This window comes from Chionomys nivalis, chromosome 18 (genome assembly GCF_950005125.1).
Source record: "Chionomys nivalis chromosome 18, mChiNiv1.1, whole genome shotgun sequence".
Classification (NCBI taxonomy): domain Eukaryota; kingdom Metazoa; phylum Chordata; class Mammalia; order Rodentia; family Cricetidae; genus Chionomys; species Chionomys nivalis.
Genome location: NC_080103.1, coordinates 10,648,569 through 10,664,506, shown reverse-complemented (window position 1 = coordinate 10,664,506; position 15,938 = coordinate 10,648,569). Strand labels below are relative to the sequence as shown.

Here is a 15,938-nt window from a genome sequence, read left to right as displayed (position 1 = left end):
TCTTCCATTAGTGTTAGCTAGGAACTACACATGAGGATGCAATGCAGTGTGCTTGTATGTGAGCATCCATGCACATGATTGTGTGTGTGTTTGTTTGAGTTTGTGTACATGCAAGCACACATGTGTACGTGGGTGCAGATAACCCTGCCCTAAGAACACAATCTTCTGATGAATAGGAACATCAAAGACTGGAGAAACACCTTCGATTCCTAAGGAAGCAGAAGGAACTGGTTACCCAGCTAAGGGACTCGGCAGGAAAGCTGCAGCATCACTTCACGGAGTCCCAGACGAGGTAGGAGCACGGACTGACAGAAGCAGTTGTAGGCTAGTGGATCCTCTGTTTTGGGGTCTCTGACCTCTTTGGATTTTAGTCTATTTGGCAAGGCTCACACCCACATCCAGGGAAAGAATACCTCAGAGTATCAAGTTGGCTAATCACCAGGAACTTTTGTCCAGGAAACAATATGTTTGGTTTTGGTCTTCTGGGGTTTGTGTCCCTTTCTTCTCCTGTGAGAAGCGAGAGGTCAATTGTGAAGGACAGTGTTTCCTCTGCCAGTTTATTTTCCTTCAGGAACATCACATTTAGAGATAAGTTTCTAGTCTTTGATTGATTTGAATGCAGCTCACCCCTGTTGGATGCAGGCTCTCTGCAGGGTTCATCAGTTTCCTGTGAGAAGATTTACTCTAGCCATAAACAGACTAGAGGTTGACAAATGAGCCCCATGCACCTTCTGGGCTGTAGGGATAATCAGAGCCTTCTCTGCAGTGTTGTGTCGGCTCCACTAGAGGAGACGTAGTTTTACAGGTTGCTCACATTCACCTGGGATCCAATCAAAGCCAGGAATATCTGACTCAGACATTGATACTCCTCCATAATAAAGTTTTTGGACTATTGGAAAAATATGTTGTTAACAGTGTATTTTCCAGTTCAACTTATAGCAGTTTTTAAATGTTGAGAAAAAATCCAGCCCAGGATTTTCCCTTGGGGAAGCAGGGAATAAGCTCAGCTAAAAGGTGATGCTGGGTTGTCTAGCTGGTGGGAGCTCAGAAGTTGACATGGCAGGGCCCCACCAGGCCTGTGTCCCAGCTGCCTTCCTCCTCCAGGTCTGAACATCTCCAGCATGAACTGAAACAGATCACAGCCCAGGAGGAGAGCCTCCTGCAGATGGAGCTGCTGCAGCAGGAGCGCTATGTGCCAGGCAAGTGAGCCACCATGGAGCCCCATTCCCACCAACCAGGGGTTCACAGTGTGGGTTTTCTTCCTTGACTTTTCTTTACTAGGGGTGACTAGCCCTGATTTTGTTCTTTTTTTTTTTTAAGATTTATTTATTTATTATGTATGTAGTGTTCTGCCTGCATGTGTACCTGCACCCCAGAAGAGGGTGCCAGATCTCATTATAGATGGTTATGAGCCACCATATGGTTGCTGGGAATTGAACTCAGGACCTGTGGAAAAACAGTCAGTGCTCTTAACCTCTGAGCCAGCTCTCCAGCCCCCCCCCCCCGATTTTGTTCTTGCCTGTGCCCCAGAGAGACTGTTTCTATGTCTGATTTCCATTTCTTTTCTGGCAGCACCTCATAAGAGAATTGAGAAGCCTGGAGGAAACCAGAGACACCTTGAAGGCATGACATTCTACACTCCAGGATCCAGGCCTTCTCTGAAAAAGCCATGTCCCTTTCTGCTGTGAGCACAACATTGAGGCAAATATCAACCAATCATCAGAGGATTCAGCCACAATCTGATCAACCGCTGTTGGCTCACAATTTCCAGAGAAAAGACTGCATCAGAAATAAGCTTGAGATTCAGAGGACACTCCACAAATTACTCAAAAGCCGAACATCCATCACCAAGTGGCAAAACAACATGGAGGGAGAATCTTGGGTGAGCAAGAGTCATTCTGTCAGCTACTGTCACGGGCTTTGGCAGCTGATTTCATATGTGATGTGGAATCTGACAAGGAAGACTCTGTCACACTGTTATCCAGACAGACCACACCCAAAAGCCCAAGATTCTCTCTCTAATGCAGAGCTGACACTGACCCCACATCACACACAAGTTTTGCTGATGATAATTCACTACAGAGACTAATCCACTTCTTCATGGCTCATGTTATTGATGTGCTTTTTCTTAATATTCCAAGGGAAAGTGGGAAATTTAATTAATTTTTTTGGTTGGTTGTTTTTGTTATGTTTTAGATTGTTTTGGTTTGGTTTTATTCATATCTTGGGATATCTGTGCATTAGTTTTTTGGTTTTCTTCATTTTAGTGTAAATTTTTATTTCTTTTATTATTTCCATTGTTTTAATAGTTTGCTAAGGCTATACACCGTTTCTAATGACCGCTGTTTTGAAGCCCCCATTGAATAAAATGAATGTTTTATGAATAAAAAGCTATTTCCAACTTTTCACTTTTTTTTTTCATTTTGTTACTTTTTTATTATGTATATACACACCAGAAGAGGGCACCAGATCTCATTACAGATGGTTGTGAGCCATCATGTGGTTGCTGGGAATTGAACTCAGGACCTCTGGAAGAACAGTCAGTGCTCTTAACATCTGAGCTATCGCTCCAGCCCCCAACTTTTCACTCTTAAGAGTCATCTTTAGTCAGGTGAGCTGTCACACTCCTGTAAACACACAACTCACAGGCGTGGATCTGTATCAGCAAGTTCCAGGCAACTTGGGCTGCACGGTGATTTCCCAGCCATGATCGACACAGGCAGATGGCACCTTGGATATGGATACGGATGGCATGGCCTGCTCCGTGTATACCCACTAGTCTACAGAAAAACTAGACATATTGCATCCTCAGGGTCATGTATTTAGCTTCAGTAGAATGTGGTACACACACTGTACAACATGCTCATGACATCATTACGCAGAGCAAACTAAAGGGAAACACAACTAACTGTAGCTGGAAGCTTTTCTGTGTTCTGCCCGGTCCTGTGAATGCTTATACATAATTACTCTGAAGCTTAATATTAAATATAATTGTTTTGCTAATGACTCAGGCTTATTACTCACTAGTTCCTACTTTACATAACCCATTTCTATAAGCTGTATATTGCCACATGGCTATGATTTACCACTAATTCTCTGACATCCCATTCATCCTCTGGCTTCATGACATCTCCTGGACTCTGCCTTCCTTCTCTCTGTATCTCTGTTAGGATTTGTGAAGCTATATTCTGCCTGACTCTTGGCCAAATCAGCCTCCTTATTAACAAATGCTAGTAAAACATATTCACAACATACGAGGGGCATCCGACATCACACAACTACATTGTTCCTGGCCTCTCAGGAAATGAGACCATTCAACAAAGGAATGTACAAAAGAAATCAGGAAATGCAAAGCAATCTGCCTCTGTTGTTCTTGAAAGGCGAGTTATATGCAAAAATGGTAACCACACAGTAGAAATAATGTCCTTCATGACATGTTGGGTCATTTTGTGGTGCCTTATTTCTATTGTGGGTGTTTTGCACACCAAGTACATGCAATTCCCACAGAGGCCAGATGAGGGCAGTGGATTCCACCTGGAAAGCACATTAAAGGGGTTTGTTTGCTGTCATGTGTGTCTTCTTAGCCAAAAGTGCTCTTAATGCATGAGCCATCTCTCCAGTCCCTGCCCTTGAATTTATTCTCCCAGTCCTATGTGCTCTATTAGTGGATTGGATCACCTCCAACCAAAGACAGAAGTTTCTTGAGACCTGTAGGGACAGGTCCATGAAGCAGGCATGCTAATTGTCTTAGGCTGCCACACCTCCGTGCAGGGCTCACATAGGTTCCGGTCCCAGCCCCAGCATCGCTGACTGTGTGATTGGAATGGATTTCTTCACCTTTCATCTAGGTTGACAATGCAGGTTAGGACTGTGTAATCCAATGCAGAATTCGAGAAGAACCTGATAGGGGCTTACCCCTCTTGATAGTCTAACTAAGCAATATTATGAGGATCCTTATGACTAGCTGGAGTAAAAGGAGCCTGTATCAGGGGCCACATACCTCATGTGGAGACTGTTTCTGTGCAAGACTATAAAAAAGGAGAGAGATGGTGCATAGATAGATAGATGATAGATAGATAGATAGATAGATAGATAGATAGATAGATAGATAGATAGATGATAGTTGATAGCCCAATAGTTGAAACCCAGAGACCTATGTCTCTGGGCTGTCTAAAACTGGGCTATCATCTATCTATCTATCTATCTATCTATCTATCCACTATCTACTTTGGTTATTGGTTACCCAGGCATTTTTTGGGTGTGAGTTCCTACTTGTGGAGTGGCCTTAAGTCAGTTCAGACACTGGTTTGCTATCCCACAAGTTCTGTGCCACCATTGTCCTTCATATCTTGTAGGCAGGACATTTTGTAGGTCAAGGGTTTTGTGACTGGGTTGGTTGGCATCTGCTTTTCTCTTTCGATAGCCCACAGAATACCCTCCCTCACCCAATACTAGAACATAGGTTGCAGGCTTCCTCTATGACCCAGCTTGACTTCCCCATGTTCCATGTGTGGATGTTACCTCAGCAATGGACCTGCTGGCAGGTTTTGGAGAGCAGCTCTGTGTCTTAGCAGCAACCTGGGTGGTTTGGAGATTTCCATGGGGCACCCTTTGCCAACAACTAAATTGAATGCAGCCCAGTCCTACCCCTGGAATCCTTGCCTGGTGAAGAAGATGGCCAGTTGAGACTCCATTACCAGGAGCCATCACTAGTAATGGGAGGGGGAGGACACATTAAGGGGAGGGCAGGGCGTATAAAACAAGCTTTCCCACTTAATGTGTTATTACTGAGACAAAATACCAGATAGGAACATTCAGACCCTGCATCATGCTGACAGGACCAAAACCAGAGGTAGGGGTGTTGCTCAAAGATGGTGCCCTGGGTCTTAGGGTGATCGACAGTGAAGGCGATTTCACCTGAGACAGCGTGAATCGGCAAACTGTAATAATAGTGTTTGACTGGGGAGACTGGCTTGGGTACTTGGGGGCAAGAAAGCAGCACATCAGACAGGAAGAACAACAACTGCCGTGAATCGGATTCGAACCGAGTTTGCTGCGGCCACAACGCAGAGTACTAACCACTATACGATCACGGCCAGCCACGCGCCTGACTGTGGTAGGTGTTCGCTTGAGCCTCAGTCAAGCTCAGCCCGGCGCGGACCGGCTTCCGAGGTTTCCTTCAACCGGCCTGTCCTGCAGAAGTGATTTTCCAATGCCACTGAGGTTGGAAGCGGCACAGAGTGCAGGCGTCCGTGCCTCGGTTGGGCAGTCATTAACTGTGAAGTCGGAGGTCGATGCCACTCTTGCAGGTGTAGTATTTCTCTCCAGCACCTGAGAGCCCTCCATCGCCCTCCTCTCCGCGGTGTCTGGGGCACCTGGGGAAAGCTGCTCACTTGCAGAGGCCAAAACCTTTCCTGCCAGTCCCAAGACTCCTTACCAAACACGACCCGGCCTGCCCATTTCTGTGATTTTTTTTTTTTGTGTGTGTGTGTTTCCAAATCGGTTCTAGAATTTTGTGATTACGAATTACGTTGCGGTCGCCTTTGTCATAAGCGTATCTTTAGCCAGTGGTGTAAGGTAGTTTACCTGTTTTATTAAAATCTGGTCTGGTTTCCTGTGCTTTGGTGACTTGTCCGTAATTTTCCTTTATTAAGAAAGGATTCCCACTCTACCCATACCCATAAACCAAAGACAGCAGGAGAGGGTTTTCGCCAAAATAAAAACTGACTTTTTTGTTTTCACTACCAGAGGTCCGGCTTTTCGTGGGCTTCGCGAGTTTGTGTGAGAAGGATGTAAGAGGGTTCATTTTGTTGGCATGTTGTTTGTTAAAAGCCATCGTCCCTGGGTGGGCTTGAACCACCAACCTTTCGGTTAACAGCCGAACGCGCTAACCGATTGCGCCACAGAGACGGTGCTCAATACCACGACGGGTCGCCTTGGTGAGTCAGCTGTCACCGCCGCGCCCACACGTGGGATACTCACCGTGCTGCGGCCGGCCGAGCATCCCGAACAGGAGGCCTGAAGCAAACTGGCCGGGAGCACCGCGTGTCCCACGGCCACTTCCCGAGCTCGCGCGAACGTTATGAACCCGGAGACTCCGGGACGCTGGGACCCCGCCGTCACCCGGGGGTCGTGGCCTCCGTGGACTCCACGCTGGCGGACTAGCGGTCTGGGCGACCATCAGGACTCCGCGAAGGAGCGCAAGTGCGCTTTAGGGTCCGGTACTTTGCAGACCCCAAGCATGGATGCGCGAAGACTGGTCACCTCAGGTGTCTGCTGGAGCCTCAGCGGGACACGTGTTGAAAAGGCGGCGAGTGCGGTGCTAGTGCTCAGGGAGTCCGGACCGGAGTGAGATGGACGAACTTGACCCGGAGTGGAGAGGGACCGACAGTGGCGAGGATGGCCTGGGGGTGGGATTGGGGACTACGCACCGCGGAGACCAGAGGAGGCGGAGCCCGGCGGAGCCCCAGGGCATATCAGAGAGAATGGTTTCTTTGAACTGAGCTGAGCAGGTTGAAGTCAATTTATGTTATGAAGACAATAAAATTATGAGGGGTGTTTTATTTTGTTTTGAATTAACCAGAAGAACTGTTCCTAGCAACGGCTTCTGTCTTTCAGCTAGGGGTGTGCTGGTCCCGAGCCCGGGTCTGGTGCATGTTAAGTGCAGGAACGATAAGGAAATTCTGGAGTCTCAAACCAAAATTTGAAACAGTTTCCTACAGTTGCTCCTGGACTTTAAGACAAAAACTCCAGACAGGGTTTCTCTGTAGCTTTTTTTGGTTCCTGTCCTGGAACTAGCTCTTCTAGACCAGGCTGGCCTCGAACTCAGAGATTCGCCTGCCTCTGCCTCCCGAGTGCTGGGATTAAAGGCGTGCGCCACCACCGCCCGGCAGGACATAATTTCTTAAAGATGTCATTCCTAAGACCAATGTGAGGGGAACGTGAGGCACAGGCCAGCTGGGGCTAGTTTGGTAACAGAGCGTCCAGAGTGGACATAAGAGGAGCCAAAGAGACAGGGTCAGATCCCGAGACTCCACAAAAGTGGGAGGAGCTGGACAGCCACTCGTATCAGATAGGGACACTGTGGGGATTGATGGGGGATCTGGGAGGGGCAAGGTCCCATGCAGTGGTGTCTGCAGGTATCAGCGTTACTTACAGTGGCAGAGGTCAGACCTACGACAAGCAGGTAGGCTCTGGCTGCAGATGGGAGGTATGGCACAGGCCCTGGGAAGCGATGGTCCTCTTCTGCTTTTCTGAGTTACTAAAGAGCAGACTCAGAGTCGAGGATTTCTGATGGTGTGTTTGGCAGAGAGCCAGGGATGGTCAAGGCTTCAACTGCTGTGCTGAGGGCCCTCTGCTTGCTTTCCCTCAGCCTCTGCGTGGGAAGCACAGAGGGACCACAGTGGTTCCCGTCCAGCCCTGCCCTTCACCGTCACTGGATTCTTCTGCTCGTGCGACACTAAAAAGAGGGAGAGTAACGTCCCCCAGACAACGCTGGAGGTTCTCACATTTTACATCACAGCCTCTTGCAGGGCAGGAGCCACCAATTATTGCTGCATGTCAGTGATCCCTAAGGTAGAATCCTGTCCTCTCGCTTGCCAATCATCTCTCTTCTAACTAGAGTGCAGGTACGGGTTATCAATCCTCCTGCAACTGTTTGTTCCCGGTGTCTGAGGGCTCCCCTGGGGATGCCCAGGCCTTAGGTAAATTCAGCCTTAACTACGAACAGTTGGTCATGCCTTTGCTAACATTGTGAGGGCTGGAAAGTATTCTTCTGAATCTTTTGGCAAATTTTTCATTATTACCCACGTGATTTATTATTGTTCTGACAGGACACCCCCAATCCCCCACCACCCCATACAATGTTTCAGTCCCATGCATCTACCCCGATGTGCTTGTTCCCTTCATGGATCTATTTAACTGAGAGGTGATGGTGCACGCCTTTAATCCCAGCACTCTGGAGCTAGAGGTGTATTTCTGAATTCAAGGCCAGCCTGCTCTACAGAGTGAGTTCCAGGACAGTCAGGGCTACAAAAAGAAACCCTGTCTCAAAAAAAAAAAAAAACAAAAAAACCCAAAACAGAATGTATATTTAAAGTAGCATGGGTTGTCCTTCATCAAGAGCAGAAGTCTGTATGTACACTGTTTCTCCTGGGTCTTGAGCTGACGGAGGAAACTCCACATTCCAGCACCGGACAGAAGAGGGCGACATTACTCAAATAGAAGACAGAGAAAGATATAGGGGTGACTCTGTAGCTCAAGGGTGAACAAAGTACTTAGCATGCTCCAGGCCTTTTGATGAATGCACAGTGTGCTGGTAAGCTGGTAAACGCACACACGCGCGCACGCGCGCACACACACACTCCCTCACACCCCACAAAACAGAAAGGATATCAAATGAAGGCGTGATAAGTACACCAACACAAACGGAGTTCAAACGCTTGAAAGTAACATGACATTTTTTGAGAATTAAGGAGGATGGTCCATATATTCATGCTACTATCAAGAAATAAGACTTAGGTTAGGCATGGTGGCACAGGCTTTTCGTTCCACCGTTTGGGAGGCAGAAGCAAGTGGATCTCCGTTGAGTCTGAGTCCAGCCTGAACTACTTGCAAGTCCATCAGGGCTAAATAGTGAGACCCTGTATTAAGGAAGGTGGAGAGAGGAAGAGGGAAATGAGGGAAGTCGGTCATGAACAGGTCAGTAGTCACTAATGGTCTTGCTGTAGTAAAGTAACTAAAAGTAACCTGACCTGGGTGTGAATAACGTTTGTCAAAAACAAGGCAGCAGTATAATAGAATGCAGACACAGGTCTGTTCGAAAGCGTTCAGTATCGTTCCGTTTAATTGGGAAGACCCCCCCGGGGGGGGCAATTCTAGAAACAGTCTGTTGTGAGCTGCACAAACGCAGTGATCCCAGAATCGCGCAGGTGAGCTTGTAGCAAAATATCGCTGGGCAGAAGGACGATAGTGCCGTGACTCGGATTCGAACCGAGGTTGCTGCGGCCACAACGCAGAGTACTAACCACTATACGATCACGGCGTGCCACGCGCCCGGCGATGGTTGCCCCATTGGCGCTGGTGCTGTTGACCAAGCCTCTGTCCCATTCAGCCTGGTTCTGCCCTGCTCTCTGTGTTTGTTCTCGACGAGTGCTGGGTAGGGGCAAGCTGTCCGCCCCCTTGGGATACATACAGTTCTGCCCGATCGGTCTCTGCTGGTTTCCGAGGCTTCGCTGTCCTAAACAGAAGTGACTTCTCCCCGCTGCATTGGGAGCGGCACCGAGTGCACGTGTCTGTCGGTGCCTTAGTTGCCTGGTGCGGACAGATGCTAACTGTAAAATCAATGCAGAGTTCAGGTGGACCCCATACTCCAGTGCAGGGAAAAGGCAAGAATTGAAGGTAATCCTCAAGAGTCTGGGGTACTGTCAGGAAAGAGAAAGGAGGGGGGAGGAAGAGGAGGAGACGGAAGCAGCAGCCACCAAAAAGACCAGGGTGAGGGTGGGGGCGGCTGAAGCCATTAGGATGGCAAACTAATTATAATTATCTTCAGAGCCTCCGTGCTGGAGAGTTTTGTGTCAATGACACGAGCTGTAGTCATCTGAGAGGAAGGAACCTCAATTAAGGAAAGGAAATGCTTCCGTAAGATTGGGCTGTAGCCTGTAGGGCATTTTCTTAGTTCATGATTGATGGGGAAGAGCTCAGACCATTGTGGGTGGTGCCACCCCGGGGCTGGAGGTCCTGGGTTCTATAAGAAAGCACACAGAGCAAGCCAGTAAGCAGCTCCCCTCCAAGTAAGCAACTCCCCTCCAGTAAGCAGCTCCTGCCTCCAAGTTCCTGTTCTGAGGAGAACCTGTCCCGGAGTCCTTCAAATGAAGGACCACGATGTGGGTGTATAAGTCAAACAAACCCTTCCCCCCACAAACTGCTTGGGTCATTGTGTTTCATCAGAGCCACAGAAACTGTGACTAAAATACGCTCATTGGAAAAGTGGGCCTGGGGAAATCCAAACAGCATCTACCTGAAGCTTCTCTAAGAGTCTGGACCAAGTGGGTGCCGGGTTCTGAGGGACAAGAGGGGGCTTCTCTAGGAGGACACAGCCTTCCCCTGGTCTTAGAGGAAACGACACTAACTTTGAAATGACACTGGCAAAGGAAGGGGGCCACTGTAGCCCAACCCAGAGATCTTGATGGTGGGAATTACTCTCCAATGTCCCGGGGCAAATCTGTAAAATGGAAAAGACTCCAAAGCGGAAAGATACTGAGTTGGGAGTTTATGGGAATTAAACAATCACTGTTATAGAAACTTTTGTTGTTTCAGAGGTTTCGTTTTCCTCTTGTTTGAAAATGAAAAATTGGAACATCCCATTTTCCCCTCTCTCAATCCCTTTATTTCAACCTCAGCAAAGACAACACTTCTGAGGTCTTCTGAGGCCAAGACCGGGGATTTTGTGTCCCCAAAGTGCTGTTTAAAGACTGGAGGAGAAACCATGGAATAAGAGGCTACTAAAATGATGTTCCCTGACCGGGAATCGAACCCGGGCCGCGGCGGTGAAAGCGCCGAATCCTAGTCACTAGACCACCAGGGATACGGACGACCTACCAAGTTGACCCCCTTGAGGAAACTCCGAAGAGGAAACCTTACCTTTTTTTTTTGTTGTTGTTATTATAAGTTGCATTGTTAAAACTGTGTCCCCCGTGTTTACAACAGTTTTTCACTAAACCTGGGACTGTGAAGGGGTTACAAAGAAAGTGATTAATATAGTCCTCAAGGTTATGTGATTTTTCCCGCCCCACCCCCACCCCTCGCCCACCCCGCCCCTGCCCCGCCCCGCAGAAAGTGGAAAGACCGCAGCAGTAGAGAGTAAGTGGTCACTGCAGTGTCTTCTCCCTTCGCAAGATCCAACTGATGCTGAGGTAGAAATCGTCTGTAGGCGTCCCCTAATCCTCCTCGGCAGACTCTTGCGAGGATGTCTCTTCAGTTTCCTCCTGAGCAGGCTTCTTCTGGACCACTTGCTGTGGCGGGAAAGATTCAGCATGTCTGACCTGGCGGCTTGCTCCATCGCGTCTCGAAACCTTACTTTCTAAGGCGACGCCAGGCACTGTGCCTGCTCCTCCCGTCCCTGGCCATCATCATCGTCTCTCCCATTTACTGCCTGGGTACTGGGTACAGGTCTGCCTCTGAAACCAACAGACAGGGAGCGCATATGGCACCCACTCCACTCCAGCCTTCGCACCAAGTGCGCCCGGATGGCACATCTCTTCCTCTGACCTTCGGCGTCCTGGTGGGGAAGCTGTCGGGAAACGTGGTGAGCGGAGTCCTCCTGGTTCCTGTCGTGGGAACCGGCTCACGGGACGCTCACGCAGGGAGGGGCTCCTTGTCCTTCCCTGTCACCTCCATCACACAGCGGACAGGCACCGAAGTACTCTAGGGTCAGATTGGGCTCGTTCCTCTCACCGTGTTGGTTTCTCTGCGGCTCCAGGCAGCCTGCCCCGCAGCTGTGAGATCTCAGGGTGAGATCCAGGCGAACGAACTTCAGGAGGAAGACCCCCTTGGTTTTCAGACCCCGGACGCCTGTCAGCCTGGAGGCATTTAGGCGGAGGTGAGAGAGGTGGGTTTCTGGATCTCAGGCTGCGGGGACGGCTCCGGCTGCTGAACCTTGGTCCCGGTCTTACAGCGGTGAGCCACGTGGATTCCCCGGATAGTGAGTGGGAAGCTTCGGGTGCAGAACGCCTGTATGTGACCGCAGGTCTGTTACCTCCTTCGCCTCAGCATACTCTCCCTACCTGACTCATTTTCCGGTCTCTTTCTTTCAGTCTTTCAGAAAAAAAAAAAAAAAATCTTGTGACCGCATCTCCTGTTTGCGTTCCCTCGAGTTTCCTTTCAATTTCCTTTCCTTTGTGCTTTTCTGTCTCCCTTCCGTCTCTTTTATAGAACTACTTTTAAGAGAATGAAGAAGAAATGGTGGGGCGTGGTGGCGCACGCCTTTAATGTCATCGGACAAGCCAGGAAGCGGCTCTCTAGTCCTCAATTAGCCTGGTCAGATAATGAGTTCTCGGCCAGCCAGGGTTACACGGTGGCAAACAAAATACCGCTCCGCGGTTCAACACGAACTCAGGATAACAGCCAAGAAGAAACTAAACAAGAATCCAGTGATAACCATTTAGTCTCCCAAAGTGTATGAGTCCCGCGCTCCCCCTCGACCCTTCCCTGGCCCTGGGATCCCGACAACACCCCGAAGACACCGCCCAAAGTCACCTAGCTGCCAGGATCTCCACGCCGACCAGGGCGCGACCGGGACCCCGACAGGACTTGTCGAAGAAAACCACGTGTGTTTTAGGGTCCAGTCCTTCGCAGATCCAGAGTGGTTACACGCGAGAGCCTGCTCTGGGGAGGCGGGGGCTGTGGACTGGAGCCTTGGCACCACTCGGCCTGGGGCGATCGTGGGAAAGGTTGATCAGAGAGGAAGGGTGGGAGGAGGGTGGGGAAGGGAGGAGGGGAAGAAGAGAGGGAACGCTGTGCTAGGATAGAAAACGGCAGGAGCTGGTGGAGTCCAAACCCCAGGCCAGATGACTTCGTTGGCTGGCGAGGCTTCGCGAATGGGTTTCTGTGGGCGCCCAAGGCTAGCGAGAGGAGGGCAGAAGAGCCGGCAGGGGAAGGAGAGACGGAGCACTTTACCTGTCTGAATTTTTAAACTAAGCCGACGATCATTACACTCACACGCTAAGAAAGCTCAAAAACTGCATGTAGTTCATGCTTGCCTAGATGCCCGGATCCGCGAGCTATTGCATAGCTCTTAGTAATTTGCGAGTAACACTGTAACTATTGTACGAATCCGAGACCGGGGAATGGACTTTTTCGGAGAGACTATGGTTTTCTTTTGCTTTCCAATATCCAGTTACTGCAGCATTTGCCTCCGACTACAATGCAAGTCTTGCCTAGGATTCTGAGACAGAAGAACGAAAGGAAACTGCCTGGTACACACCCAAGGCCCAGGCAAGAGAATTTGGTTTTGGCTCAAGGGAGGAGGGGCTGCCTCTCGGTCAGTCTCGCTGCAAAGCGCCTTAATGCCATGATGCGGCCAGACCCATTTTAAAGTTTTGTTTTTGTTTTGTTATCTCGAGCCATATTCGACTTCTAAGTTAGAAGTGAGATCGGAGTTCTCACTCAATGGAGATATTTTAAATAATCTTACTAATACACTAAAATTAAACGCCAAGACACTTCCCAACTATTTTTTTCCTTACAGTGAGTGATTGGAGTATAATTCATACAGATTGCAGGGCACAGATATCTAGAGTTGAGCCTGGTGGATTGTGACAAGACAAACCATCGTCTTCTGGTTCCGATCACTGATTTCCAACAGCCTAGAAAGTCTAAGTCCTTTCTTGTCATCCCAACTCCAAGCCTCGTCACAGTCACCATTCTGACTTCTCTGCCAGGATTAACTTTTCTTACTCTCAAAATCCACGTAAACGCGTATCATAGCTTTTTGTCGGAATGTTTGTGTTTTCAAGGAAACCGCTTGCTTATATGCAGGTACTTGTTGCAGGGGTGAGTGGTTGCGGGGCTGTTGCTTTGATGAGTATTTTTCCAATATATGAATGCGCCACGATTCCACCGCCGCAGGTCCTGAGTCGAGGAGGGGCTTGGAAACAAAGAAATGAACTGTCTGACCACCAGATGGGTTTACACAAGAGACCGGTGGGAAAAGCTCCAGCTGTCTTTATTTATATTTCAAAAACAAGCATGTTTTTCCATACGAACATCTTTAAAACAAGAAAAATCTTTAAATCAAGAAAATGCCTCACGGTTCATCCTAGCACTCTGAAGGCAGAGGAAGGTGAATCTGGGAGCAGTGAGTTCCAGGACAGTTGGGACTACATAGTGAGACCCCTGTCTCCAGTAAGTAAGTAAAAATAAAGAGGAAAGAATGAATGAGAAGCCAGCAGGCCGACAAGTCTTAGGGAAGAACAGAAAGCAGTGGTCTTCCATAGCTTCAGTTCCTGGCGTGGCTTCCCTCAATGAGACCCAGCTTTAAATCAATATGACAAATGACCAGAAGCATAGGCTTGAGTCTGAAAGGCTTAAGCAGGCCTGGGTCAGAGCTTTCCCATCTCATCAGGGAGCTCTTCCTCTTCCTTCTCCCAGTGTGCCAGCTCCCCATGTGTCTTCAGATCTCAGAGGGGCAGAGGCCTGATCCAACAGATCGAGCCTCTCTACACTATGAAGGGAGTTTTCAGAAGCTGGATCCTTCCAATCCCCTTACAACACCCAGCAGGAACAAATTAGACAGCCCGGTCCTGGATTTGCTTCAGCTGTTGTTTAGTGTAGAGAAGAGGGGCTCCGACGGAGGGGGTGGGGGGGGGATGGTGTTCAGGTCCCAAAGACCAAGTGTGGAGTCCAGGAGGGAGAGGGGAAAGACTACACCTCTGTAGTTGTGTTTAGGATTAACTGTGAGACCGTGAGCTGGGGTGTGGCTTGAAATCCAGCGCTTGAGGAAGCTAGCCTTGACCTTGACAGTAGGCACCAGTCCTGTGCCTTAATTAAGGGCCAAAAATTCTGGCCAGGGTTAAAGAATGCTCAATTTAATAAACAGGAACTTTCCTCAAGCCCCCAAGGGAAAGGATACCCTTATCCAAATGCCTGACCTTGGGAAAAGGACTTCTCCTGGGGAGCAGACACTAAATAACCATTTCTAAGTCTTACTATATAGGTCTGTTCCCCTCTAACGCTCCCCAGAGGGAAGGTCCTGATGTCTTACTCTTTCCCATTATTCTGTACCATTCTAATTTCTCTGTATTTATTAACTGAACTCATGCCCTCAATGGCCACATGCCTTTGAGGTAAGAGATGTGTTTTGGCATCAACAAACTTAAACATTCACCTATTTGTTTAGCTTTTTCAGGGTAGCAGGGCTGTTGAGTGTTCAAATAGCACCTTACACATACCAAACACATGTTGTACACTGACATACACACACTTCATGTGCTCCTTTGACAGGTAAAGTTGGTATCGTAAATTTAGCAAATTCAGCATGATTAGGACTTTGAGTTGAAAATAAAGCTAGGACTTCTGTAAGCTAAGATAAAATGACACCAGTAAGCTCTACAAAATTAGGAAATCTAGAAATCACAAAAGAATAGAGCTCAGGCCAGTGTTATCCTAGAGTCTGGACCAAGTGGGTGCCGAGTTCTGAGGGACAAGAGGGGGCTCCTCTAGGACACAGCCTTCCCCTGGTCTTAGAGGAAACGACACTGACTTTGAAATGGCACTGGCAAAGGAAAGGGGCCACGGTAGCCCAACCCAGAGATCTTGATGGTGGGAATTACTCTCCAATGCCCCGGGGCAAATCTGTAAAATGGAAAAGACTCCAAAGCAGACTCCAAAGTTGGGAGTTTGTGGGAATTAAAGAGTCACTGTTCTCGTAACTTTTGTTGTTTCAGAGGTTTCGTTTTCCTCCTGTTTGAAAATGAAAAGCTTGGGACTAGCCCCCCCCCCATTTCCCCTCTCTCAACCCCTTTATTTGAAACTCAGTGAAGTTCCACAAGACTATTGTAATCCTGTTCTGAGCACAGTTTAAAAGGTGAAAGAAAACCGCGGAGAAGAGAAGCTGCTTAAAAGATATTTATTCCCTGACCGGGAATCGAACCCGGGCCGCGGCGGTGAGAGCGCCGAATCCTAGCCACTAGACCACCAGGGATATGGGAGATCTCCTAAGTTGACACCCTTGAGGAAACTCCGAAGAGGAAACCTTACTTTCTAAGGCTGACGTCAGGCACTGTGCCCGCTCCTCCCGTCCCTGGCCATCATCATCGTCTCTCCCATTTACTGCCTGGGTACTGGGTACAGGTCTGCCTCTGAAACCAACAGACAGGGAGCGCATATGGCACCCACTCCACTCCAGCCTTCGCACCAAGTGCGCCCGGATGGCACATCTC

At 48.8% G+C, this 15,938-nt stretch overlaps 4 non-coding genes across 4 annotated transcripts; all 4 read right to left on the bottom strand.

Moving 5' to 3' along the window:
* Positions 1-5,836: 5,836 nt before the first annotated feature.
* On the bottom strand, positions 5,837-5,910 carry Trnan-guu (transfer RNA asparagine (anticodon GUU)). The gene has a single exon. It is a non-coding gene; the product is annotated as a tRNA-Asn (tRNA).
* Positions 5,911-8,971: 3,061 nt separating this feature from the next.
* On the bottom strand, positions 8,972-9,043 carry Trnah-gug (transfer RNA histidin (anticodon GUG)). The gene has a single exon. It is a non-coding gene; the product is annotated as a tRNA-His (tRNA).
* Positions 9,044-10,513: 1,470 nt separating this feature from the next.
* On the bottom strand, positions 10,514-10,585 carry Trnae-uuc (transfer RNA glutamic acid (anticodon UUC)). The gene has a single exon. It is a non-coding gene; the product is annotated as a tRNA-Glu (tRNA).
* Positions 10,586-15,628: 5,043 nt separating this feature from the next.
* On the bottom strand, positions 15,629-15,700 carry Trnae-cuc (transfer RNA glutamic acid (anticodon CUC)). The gene has a single exon. It is a non-coding gene; the product is annotated as a tRNA-Glu (tRNA).
* Positions 15,701-15,938: the final 238 nt, after the last annotated feature.